Below are 9,819 nucleotides of genomic sequence, written 5' to 3'. Positions count from 1 at the left end.
TCCTACCCAGATGACAACAGTGTGGGTCTCGGGCGTGGGCCCAGGTGGGTCTCCATGCTGCCAGCTGGCCTGTCCCTCCCTGCTCCCACCCCCCTCCAGGCTCAGAGGGTGGGCGGCCCAGCTCCCAGTGCTGCGGCCTGGCATGGAAGCCCCCCAACCTGCCTCACCCAGCCTACGTGCTGGGGACCCTCAGGAACCGGCCTCGCCAGGGAAGAGGGAGCCTGTGGCTCAAAGTTGGGTGACTGTCTAATTTACTGTCCAAATCAGGCCACTTTTAACAGTGAAAGGGGCACTGACAGCAGTTACCCGGAGCAACATGCATAACCAGGATTGTGTTGGCCCCAGGATGCACGGTTACCCACTCTCAGACCACTCCAGGCCGGAGACCCTGCTCCCCTCTACAGAAATGGAAGTCCACCTCTTCAGAATGACCTTCTCTGATGACTCTGGACCTCTCAAGGCCAGGGAGTCTGGCAGCCCCCTGAACAGCCACACCCAACTTCCAGCCATGCGCCAGCTACTCAGTGTTTTCAATGTCCCTTCACTGTTCCTGACAGCTGAGTGACTCTGGAAAAGTGGCTGATCAAGCCCAGTGTCTAAGTTGTCTCTTAGGATTTAAAGAGGGGACCCCTGGGAGGCCCAAGAGTTCACTGCACCCCTTCCCCCATCTAAAGCCCTAGGTGTCCAGACCACACCTACCCAACACGCTCTTCCCCCGTCCAGGCTGATCTCAGCAATTCTTCTGACAGCCTGGGCAGCCACCACTCAGGCAACAGTTACAATCACGTGGTCCTCACTCGGGGTCTCCCGGGTGTGACCTTGTTGGAGCCTCACTGGGATCCTATAGGTACGTGCTATCATTAACACTGATAGGCGAGGAAACTGAGACACCAATAAGTAATCTGCCGAGGTTCTGCATGAAAGTGGCCTAGCCAGGCTTTGACCCCCCAGCACCTGCAGAGGCCTTAGGAGCAAAGATTCACGATGTATGGGGTGAGATGCGCTTTGGCCTAGATTCCAAGCCTGACTTCACCTATTCCCAGCTGTGTCCCTGGACAAGTTCCCTTTTGTAATGAGTTAATTTGACTGAGGCTTGTTCTAGGATCAAAAGGGACAATGAATGCACAGGTACCTTATAAAGTGTGGGGCCAAAGCAGTCCCACCTGACAGTGAATCCTCCACTGTGTCCCCAGCAAGATGCCATATGCCTGGCCTGGAACATGCTGTCCACAGTCCTTACCCCCAGGGCCCTGCCCTCAGGCGCTCGGGGCCTGGCCTTGAGCCCTGGTCCCCTCAGAAGGTCCCCTCTGCTCTGAGAGTGGAGCTCGCCATCCCAGGAGCTCCAACCCTCAGGTCCTCACAGAGGCAGCCCCATTTTGGTGAGGCTGTATGTCGGCTACCTCCAAGTCTTCATTCCAGAGATGTGCCTGCCGTGGGGCCACCAGTGTTGTCCAGAGCTACATCTACCAGGCAGCCGGCCAGTTAGGCGATGGAGTGGCCAGTGGGCGGAGAGACCCGGGGCTCCATTGCTCAGCTGGCCAGTGCACTGAATGTCCACCCTGAGGCCCTCTGCGGGCTGGACACATGCCTCTGAGATATGGCTCATCCTTGTACCTTCCTCTCTCCCCCCAAAAAGTGTACTTTTCCTCCTACACACCACTCCCCCACCATGGAGCCCACATGGTATGAGTTAGTGGAGCCCCAGCTAAATGGGGTGATCTACTGTTTTAATCTGTCAAAGGAAGTACCAGAGCTGGGAGCAGGCAAGGTCTGGCACAGGGACAAGGAGCAGGGGCTGGCTCATGTGGTCTGGGGGCAGCCTGTCCAGCCTCATCCCTCAGAGCCAGTCCTAACCCTTGTGCCTGCCCGGCCACATCTCTGCGTGAGAAGGGTCCCTTCCTCCAGAGGGTTAGCCCGGGGTGAGCGTAGGACAAACAGCAGGCTTCTCGGCCTCCTGCCGTGTGAGGTGGACAGCTAGATTATTACACCTCAGAGGGATACAGGCCGAAAATATCAGGTTCCAGGGGGGTTTTGAGAGTGAGATGGAATGTGACAGAGCATGATTGTCAGCGGGGTGGCCTGACCTGTCTTTCAGCACCCATTCTCATCCAAGGGTCCAAGCTTCTTGGAGGAAGATATAAACTCGTTCACACTAAAATGTGAATGATCAAATGTGCTTCCAGCATTACACTTCAGAAAAGTTTTCACAGAAAATATGTAAACAGAAATTTCCAATATAACTCTTCAGACATTACCTTCCATACAAATGCATACACACACACAGACATGCACAAACACACACATATAAACATACATATGCACAAACACACACGACTCTCCATACAAACCAAACTACTTAGTATTTCCTGAACCCCCCAGACCCTCTCTCCCTACCAGGTACTTATATTATCTACAACCCATTAAAGCATTTCCCCACTTTGTTTCCCTAATTATCTTAGATGAATCCTTCAAACGAATCCCAGTTGCCACCTCCTCCAGGAAGCTTTCCGTAGGCTCCCTCTCTCCAGGCTGCATTAGGAGTTGCTCCATGGCGTGTCCTCTGTGCATCCCTCCAGCACAGCCAGCGCCCCGCCCCCCCATCCTGAGCTGTCGTCACCTGTTTCCTGACCTGACTCTCCCCCTAAACTGTCAGCTCCTGAGGGCAGGATCTGGGGCTCATTCTCCATTTCATCCCTGAGGCCCAGCACAAGGCTTGGCACAGACTAGGTTCTTGGAGAAGGTTGGCTGGATGAAAAGGTGACAATCTGCATCAAGGAAACGTCTTTCTTTCTGAGTAATGAAGGCAGAGCCCCTGCCAGGAGCATATGCAGCCGAGCACACGTGGAGGAGCGAAGTGTGGCACACTTGTGCACCCACACACACGGGAATCCACAGGAATCCACAAAGACACACGGGCTCCTCCTCTGACCTAAAGGCATTCATTTCCTGAGAATCACTTTGACTGTAGCTGGGGGAAAAGAAACAAACAAAATCAAAGGCTGGAAGAACTGGTGGAAGACCCTGTGCCTCTCAGCATGCCACTGGGGTCCCCAGAGGTACATCAGCTGAAAATTGTTCTCATTTAGCCAGTAAACATATATGCCATGCCAAGCGGTGACCTCTCAGACCCAAAGCAGTCCCCACCCCTCCAGGCTGGGAGCCCACCTCACTAGGTCCCCATGGGGCAGGCAGGTGGCTTCTCACCCACACCAATTACTATGACAGCCCATGCATCCAGCCTACCCGTTTCTGTCACTTGAACCTAAAGCAACATCTCCTCCTTTCTGCCACCCTCAGCAGCAAGCCTGCTGGGGGCCAGGGCACACCCAGGATGGCAGGAGCTGCCCAGGATGCACTTGCCCCAGGCCACACCCGGGTGTGCCCACCTGCCCATCAGCCACACACCACACCCCTAGGAGACTGTACAGTGAAGGGCCGACAGCACTGGCCCTGGAGGTGCTCCACTTGGGTTCGAATCCTGACTCCGCTCACATTGACGAGCTGGGTGATCTTGGGCAAGGTATCTCACCACTCTGGGCCTCCATTTCCTCACCTACATAATGGGGGAAACACTACATCTTATCTCATAGGAATAGGATGGAGATCAGATCTACCTAAAGAGCTCCTCACAGTATCCAGCTATGGAGAGCACTCAATAAATGTCAGCGGTCATTGTCACACACACCCATCTTCAGAAATCTGCACTGCTGACCTGTGATTTCCCTGCAAGGAAGTCTTAGTCATGGGCTAAGAAGTTCCCTTCTCTGACTCTAAGGGGCAACACCACCGTGCCTGAAAGGTAGGGGCATGGTAAGGACTCACAGTCATTCATTCATTCATTCATTCAACAAACACGAGTAGCCATCTACAATATGCCAGGTTCTGGGGAACCAGAGATGGGACAAGGTCCACCCTGCCTTCAGGAGCACATGTCCAGTTTGCAGCACCGAGGGGGGAGCTGATAGTAACAAGTATTTTTTTTTACCATAACTGGGGGGTAGGGGGAGATACAAACAAAATCCAAAGCTTGAAGAATGCGTGGAAGACACTGTGCCTCTCAGCATGTCATCGGTGTCCCCAGAGACACATTACCTGAAAGTGCCATAAGGAAGCCTGGGAAGCGGGGAGAGGTCAGTGAAGTGGGGAGGGGGAAAATGCAGCCTCGGGAAATCCCGGGAGGCTTCCTGTAGGAGGGAGCATCTAAGTACTGAAGGCTGAGCATGAGTAGCCTGTGAAGGGGTGAGGAGGGTGGGAGATGAACCAGGCTGCACTGGCTCAAATTAACTAACTAATGATAACAACCATCACAGCCAATAGTTCCATCTTCTGGCCATTTTCTCTGTGCCAGGGCCGCTGGCAAGCATTTTGGCCACATTATCTCCTGGAAACCTCACCCTTAGCACTGAGGAGAGGGGACCTACAGTCCCTGCTCTGTGTTCTGTTCCTCAGTGGTGTCTGGAACTGAGGTAGTACCCAATAAATATTTGTAGAACAAATAAAGATCAGGCACCCCTAGGAAACTGGTTCTAACATGGTCCCCATTTTACAGATGAGGAAACTGAGGTGTAGTGAAATCAAGGATGTCCCACAGCTGGCTGTGAAACGGAGCTAGGACTGGAGGGAGCTCTGTCTGGTGTCGGGCCAGGACTCTCCCCACTTAGTCTCACTGATGGCGTGCTTGGCCTGTAGAGATCTCCGCAGCCAAAGCAGCCACTCCCTCACATGCCCATGAAAGACCAGGTCATGGGAAATCACCCCGAGCTCTCCTCACAGTGGGCTCTGTGAGGAAGGCTGGCCAGCAGGGTGCCCATTGCCCACCCGCCCCACCCCCATGCTGCTGGCTCTGCAGCCTATGTTTACATTTCTCCCTCAATCTGGAGGCTGCAGATTGAAATTATCTCTTCTCCTGTGTCAGCCCGTCCTGAGCCTCGCTCCCAGCCCCAGCACCTCCCAGTAAGCCCGAGGCAGCCACAGCTGGACTCTGATAAAGAAGGCTCTGGCCCAGGGGTTTGATGAGGGGAGAGGAAGGGCTCTCTCAGCCAGCGGCCCTCCCTGCCTGGGGACTGAGGGGAAGTGGAGGGATCCCTTCCACCCCAGCTGCCTCTTGGGGAGCAGAGTCTGTGGCTAGCCCCAGGCCTCCACACGGACTTCCAGGGAAGTGGAGAGATGCAGGGCCTCCCTCACTTCAGACTCTTTCCTCATGGCCGTCCTCACTATCTCTGGGATTAAAGTACTTGCTGTGCAACCCTGAGCCAGTCCCGCCCCTCTCTGGGCCTCATTTCATTCATCTGTACAGTGAGGGACTAGGTTAGGTGTTCTTGGGTGATGTGCAGGGATTTGCCTTGTGCCAGGCTCTTCTAAGCTCCCTGAGGCCAGTCCTCATTCTTATCTGCACCCCCAGCACCCAGCACAATGCCTGACAGTCAGTAGGTGCTCAAGGGGTGTTTGTTGACTGAATAAATTATGAATGTCTATCTGTCCCCCTCCCTTGCCAGTGATGCCTTCCCTTTCCAAGCCCTCAGAGCTCTCATGAACCCTATCACCTGGGAGCCCATCTCCATCCCCCTTGGCCAGCAACAGACTCCAGGCCATATCTCCATCTACAGCGTGATCTCTCCCCATCTCTGCTCTCAGTGTGGAGCCTCAATAAAAATCGCTTAGTGCACTGAAGGACCTCAATGAACACTAGCTAGTGCCGTTATTATAGTGTCCGATAAGTTCATTCACACTAACATCTTAATAGTCAATATTAAATGAACAGTTCTCTTTTCTAGAAGGGGCAACCCCAGAGAGCAAATCTCTAAGCATGATATCTCAAGTGCTCCTTGACATCTGCAGATACTAGCCTGGCTCCCAGAGTGAGAAGGAGGCAGGGCAGGCCTTCCAGCAGGGACGCAGGGTCCTGAGGCTAAGGTCCATGTCTCCAGAAAGACGGAGAAGGGAGAGTCAGGGCAGGAGCTTGTCAGCCAGGAAGGCTATAATAAGGACACGTTCCTGTGCTGATGGGCCATGAACTTAGCATCACCTGGGATGGTGATGGCAATTGTGCCAAAGGTGGAAATGCAGGCAGAGAAGCCTGGGATGGGATCAGGATGGGCTGAGCCATGCGTATGCTCTTTTGCAGGCAGCCAGGCTTGGCTTAGAACCAGGTGCCAAGTCCAAGGAATTTGCAAAGAGCTAAAACAGGCTGAGCAACATGTCCTCAATATAAAACAATTACAGGCACGGTGATTGAGTGCTAGACTAGGGCATAGCTAGTATTGAACTCCTACTCATACTTCAAAATCCTGATAAGGATTTCTACTCCTGGTAATATTGTGGATTTGATATTCTAAAACAAACAAACTTCTGGTTTTTTAAAAACAGTATGATGAAACACATCAAACAATCTTTTTATATATTTTTTAAATTTGTTTCAGAGAGGAAGGGAGAGGGAGAGAGAGAGAGAAACGTCAATGATGAGAGAGAATCATTGATCGGCTGCCTCCTGCACATCCCCTACTGGGGATTGAGCCCGCAACCCGGGCAGGTGCCCTGACTGGGAATCGAACCACGACCTCCTGGTTCATAGGTCGATGCTCAACCACTGAGCCATGCTGACCAGGCTCAGACAATCTTTTTAAATGCAGAGCTGAACTTGCAATAAGTAAAACAAGGACCCTCCAAAGGTCAGAGGTGAAGAGGAGATGGGCCTCCAGCCTGGAGGGCCAGTGCTGCCCCAGGGCAGCTCCAGGGCATTTGCTGACACCAGGACTCTGGAGTCTCAGGGTTTATGGGCAACAGGGGAGACAAGGCTGTGGCATATGTGATTGGGTCCCCCATCCCACTCCTCTCCCAAACACAGAGTTAGGGAAGAGGGCTATAGTGAAAAGATGGACCAGAAAAAAAAATCTGCCCACCATCAAAGGAAGAAAAGATAACTCAACCATTTTAGATCCGTAATTTAATCTTAGGCTCGTATCTAAGTGGGGAAAAGGAAAATAAAAGAGTGAAGACTCTGCTGACTTCATAGCCCTGAACTCTGAAAATATGAATTCAAATTTATACTATCTCCTCAGTCCAGAAAATCCCAAGAAGTTAAAGCTGTCTCAGGCCAGCAGTGCCCTGCAACACCTGGCAGAGGCTAAAGCTAACTGTCTCTGGAGGAGCACACCATCGATCCAGGCCCGTAGGTCCCTAGAGATCTACGGGAGTCAAACGGAGCTCGCAATCAAAGAGGTGTAAGACACATGAGGAACCCTAGTGGGAATCTTCAGAAACAACCAATAGTAGAATTATACCTGGACGGACTTTAGACACAGGAAGAATTAGGTACAGTATATTAAATAAGTAAGTTTAAAATGTTGAACAAAGTAAAATAGAGAACTGAAAATTCAAGCAAGAAACAGACCACTAAAAATGACCAGGCTGGATGGATAGATAGATAGATAGATAGATAGATAAAACTCCTTGAAACAAACTCAAATCATTGAAATTGAAAGCACAGTGGAATTGGTTAAATAGAGAATTCATGCACTGCAAGACAGATCTAAAGAAGTTACTTGTAGGGCAACACAGAGATAAAGCGATAAAAATATAAGAGACGTGGATGATAGAATGAGAAGATCTAAATTATGTCTAATTGGAGATCCTGAAGATGAGATTTAGGGACAAGCCATCTTTGAGAAATAATGAGTAAGAATTTTTCAAAATTGACAAAGGACATGAATCATCAGATTCAGGAATCACAAGAAATCCCAGCAGGATAAGTAAAAATGAAGTCACATGTAGACACATCATAGTGAAATTGCAGAAAACCCTTTAAGAATGCCCCAGGGGAAAGACAGATTGCTTATAAAAGAACAAGCAGACCAATAACCACAAGAGCAGCCAGAGGCAGTGGACTAACATCTGCAGCATGTTGAGGGAAAATAACTACCTAAATTCCAAATTCAGCTAAACTCTCCCTCAAATATAAGAGGACAGTTCTCGGGCTCCCGCCATGGCAGCGGCGGGCATCCCAGCACACACCCAAGTGCCCCGAGCCTGGCCCCAGTCCAGGGTCCTGGCAGTGCTCAAGGGAAGGTGTTGAGGCACAGCTTGGAAAACCGGGATGCTCAAACCAAGCAACTGCAAGATGCTGTCACAAACGTGGAGAAGCATCTAGAAGAGCTGTGCCAAAGCTTTGCTGCTTACGTGCAGAGAACTGCCAGACGGTGAGACAAAGCAGACCTCCTGGTGAACCTCTGCATGCCCAGGGGTGGGAACGTCCGGCCCGAGGGCCATGTAAGGCCCGTGAAATCATTTGGTCTGGCCCTGCCAAGGCATTCGGGGTGAGTTAATTAAATGTTTGACCAAATATAGCAGGCTAATTTTTAAGTTGATAATTTTGTATGGCTCGAGAATGATGTTATAAATATCCAAATGGCCCTTGGTAGAAAAAAGGTCCCCCACCCCCACTGAGAGACCCCCCAACTTTAAAGCAGGGCCTGGAACACTGTGCTGGTGAGTTTGCCAAGCTTCAGGATTATCAACAGGCAGAGGATGAAATAGTTAAAGCTAAAGCAGTAGAACCATTGAAAGCTTATGGAACCATGTAAAAATGAAACGAGATGAGGTAAAAGCAATATTAACAGCAAGGAATTGAGAAGCTAAACAATTAACTCAGTGAAATCCATCTGATTGACATGTTATTTCACAGGCAGAAATGAACTTACCGAGAGTTGCAATGGATGCTACTTGAACAACTCATCATCTGGAAGAAATGATTGACAATTTTGAAAAGCAGAAAATAAAGCATTTAAAGACTATATTTTCAGAATGTATAACTATTCAAATGTTATTTCACAGCAAAGCTTTAGAGGTCCACACTGCTGCCTACCAAAATATACAAAAGATTGTTGAAGAAGATTTCGAGGTTTTCTGAAATTCTCTATATCCACCAGGTTGTTCATCTTGACTAGATATTGCAAGAGCAAATTCTAAGTCACCTCTTCAGAGATCACTGTCAGCTAAGCGTGTACCTGGAACAGGAAAGGTATCTTACCTGTTAACTAAGAAAGAATCAGTAAGCAGAAGATGATAATGAAGAGGATGAAGCCTTGGATATAAAAGACGAAGAAAATTAACTTTCTTAACTAAATTTCACATTTCCATTTTTATCTTAGATTACTTGAAATCCAGAATTACTGAATATAGAACTTTATACTGGCTTGGTACATTAAACCTTAAAATGAAATCCTACTGGAAATGGAAAATAATTAAAGGAAATTTACGTTGACAAAAATGAAGGCCTTAAAAACATTACACACCAGTCATTTCAACATCCTGTCTAGCAGTATGTGGTCTTTTTATACAGGCTCAGTGGTCGACCTAAGAACCAGGAGGTCATGGTTGGATTCCCAGTCAGGGTACATGTCCAGGTTGTGGGCTCGATCCCCAGTAGGGGGCATGCAGGAGGCAGCCAATCAATGATTCTCTCTCATCACTGATATTTCTATCTCTCCCTCTCCCTTCCTTTCTGAAATCAATAAAAATAAATATATTTTAAAGTATTTCATATTAATTAATGCACTATACCTACTTGGGGTTGTAATAGTAAGTAGATGACAAAAAATAAAATATTTAACAATTCCACTTGCTTCTTTTAGGTGAAGATACCATGCCTTCATTACCAGAAAAGGGTCATAGAGAGTCGTTCTGATTAAATACAAACCCTATTCCTGTAAAGCCTTCATCAAAAAAGACGTTTCTTTTCCTTCCCTTTTCTTTCACTTTTATTACAACTCGAAGTTTCATCAGTTAATACATAATTTTACTTTTCAACAAGAGTGTAATCAC

At 49.1% G+C, this 9,819-nt stretch overlaps 1 pseudogene; it reads left to right on the top strand.

Annotated features, from left to right (window-relative positions):
* The first annotated feature begins 1,389 nt into the window (after positions 1–1,389).
* On the top strand, positions 1,390–9,107 carry LOC103296128 (CBY1-interacting BAR domain-containing protein 1-like; annotated as a pseudogene).
* The last annotated feature ends 712 nt before the right edge of the window (positions 9,108–9,819 follow it).

The sequence above is a fragment of the Eptesicus fuscus genome, chromosome 18 (genome assembly GCF_027574615.1).
Source record: "Eptesicus fuscus isolate TK198812 chromosome 18, DD_ASM_mEF_20220401, whole genome shotgun sequence".
Taxonomy (NCBI): Eukaryota; Metazoa; Chordata; class Mammalia; order Chiroptera; family Vespertilionidae; genus Eptesicus; species Eptesicus fuscus.
This window is presented reverse-complemented; position numbering and strand designations above follow the sequence as displayed.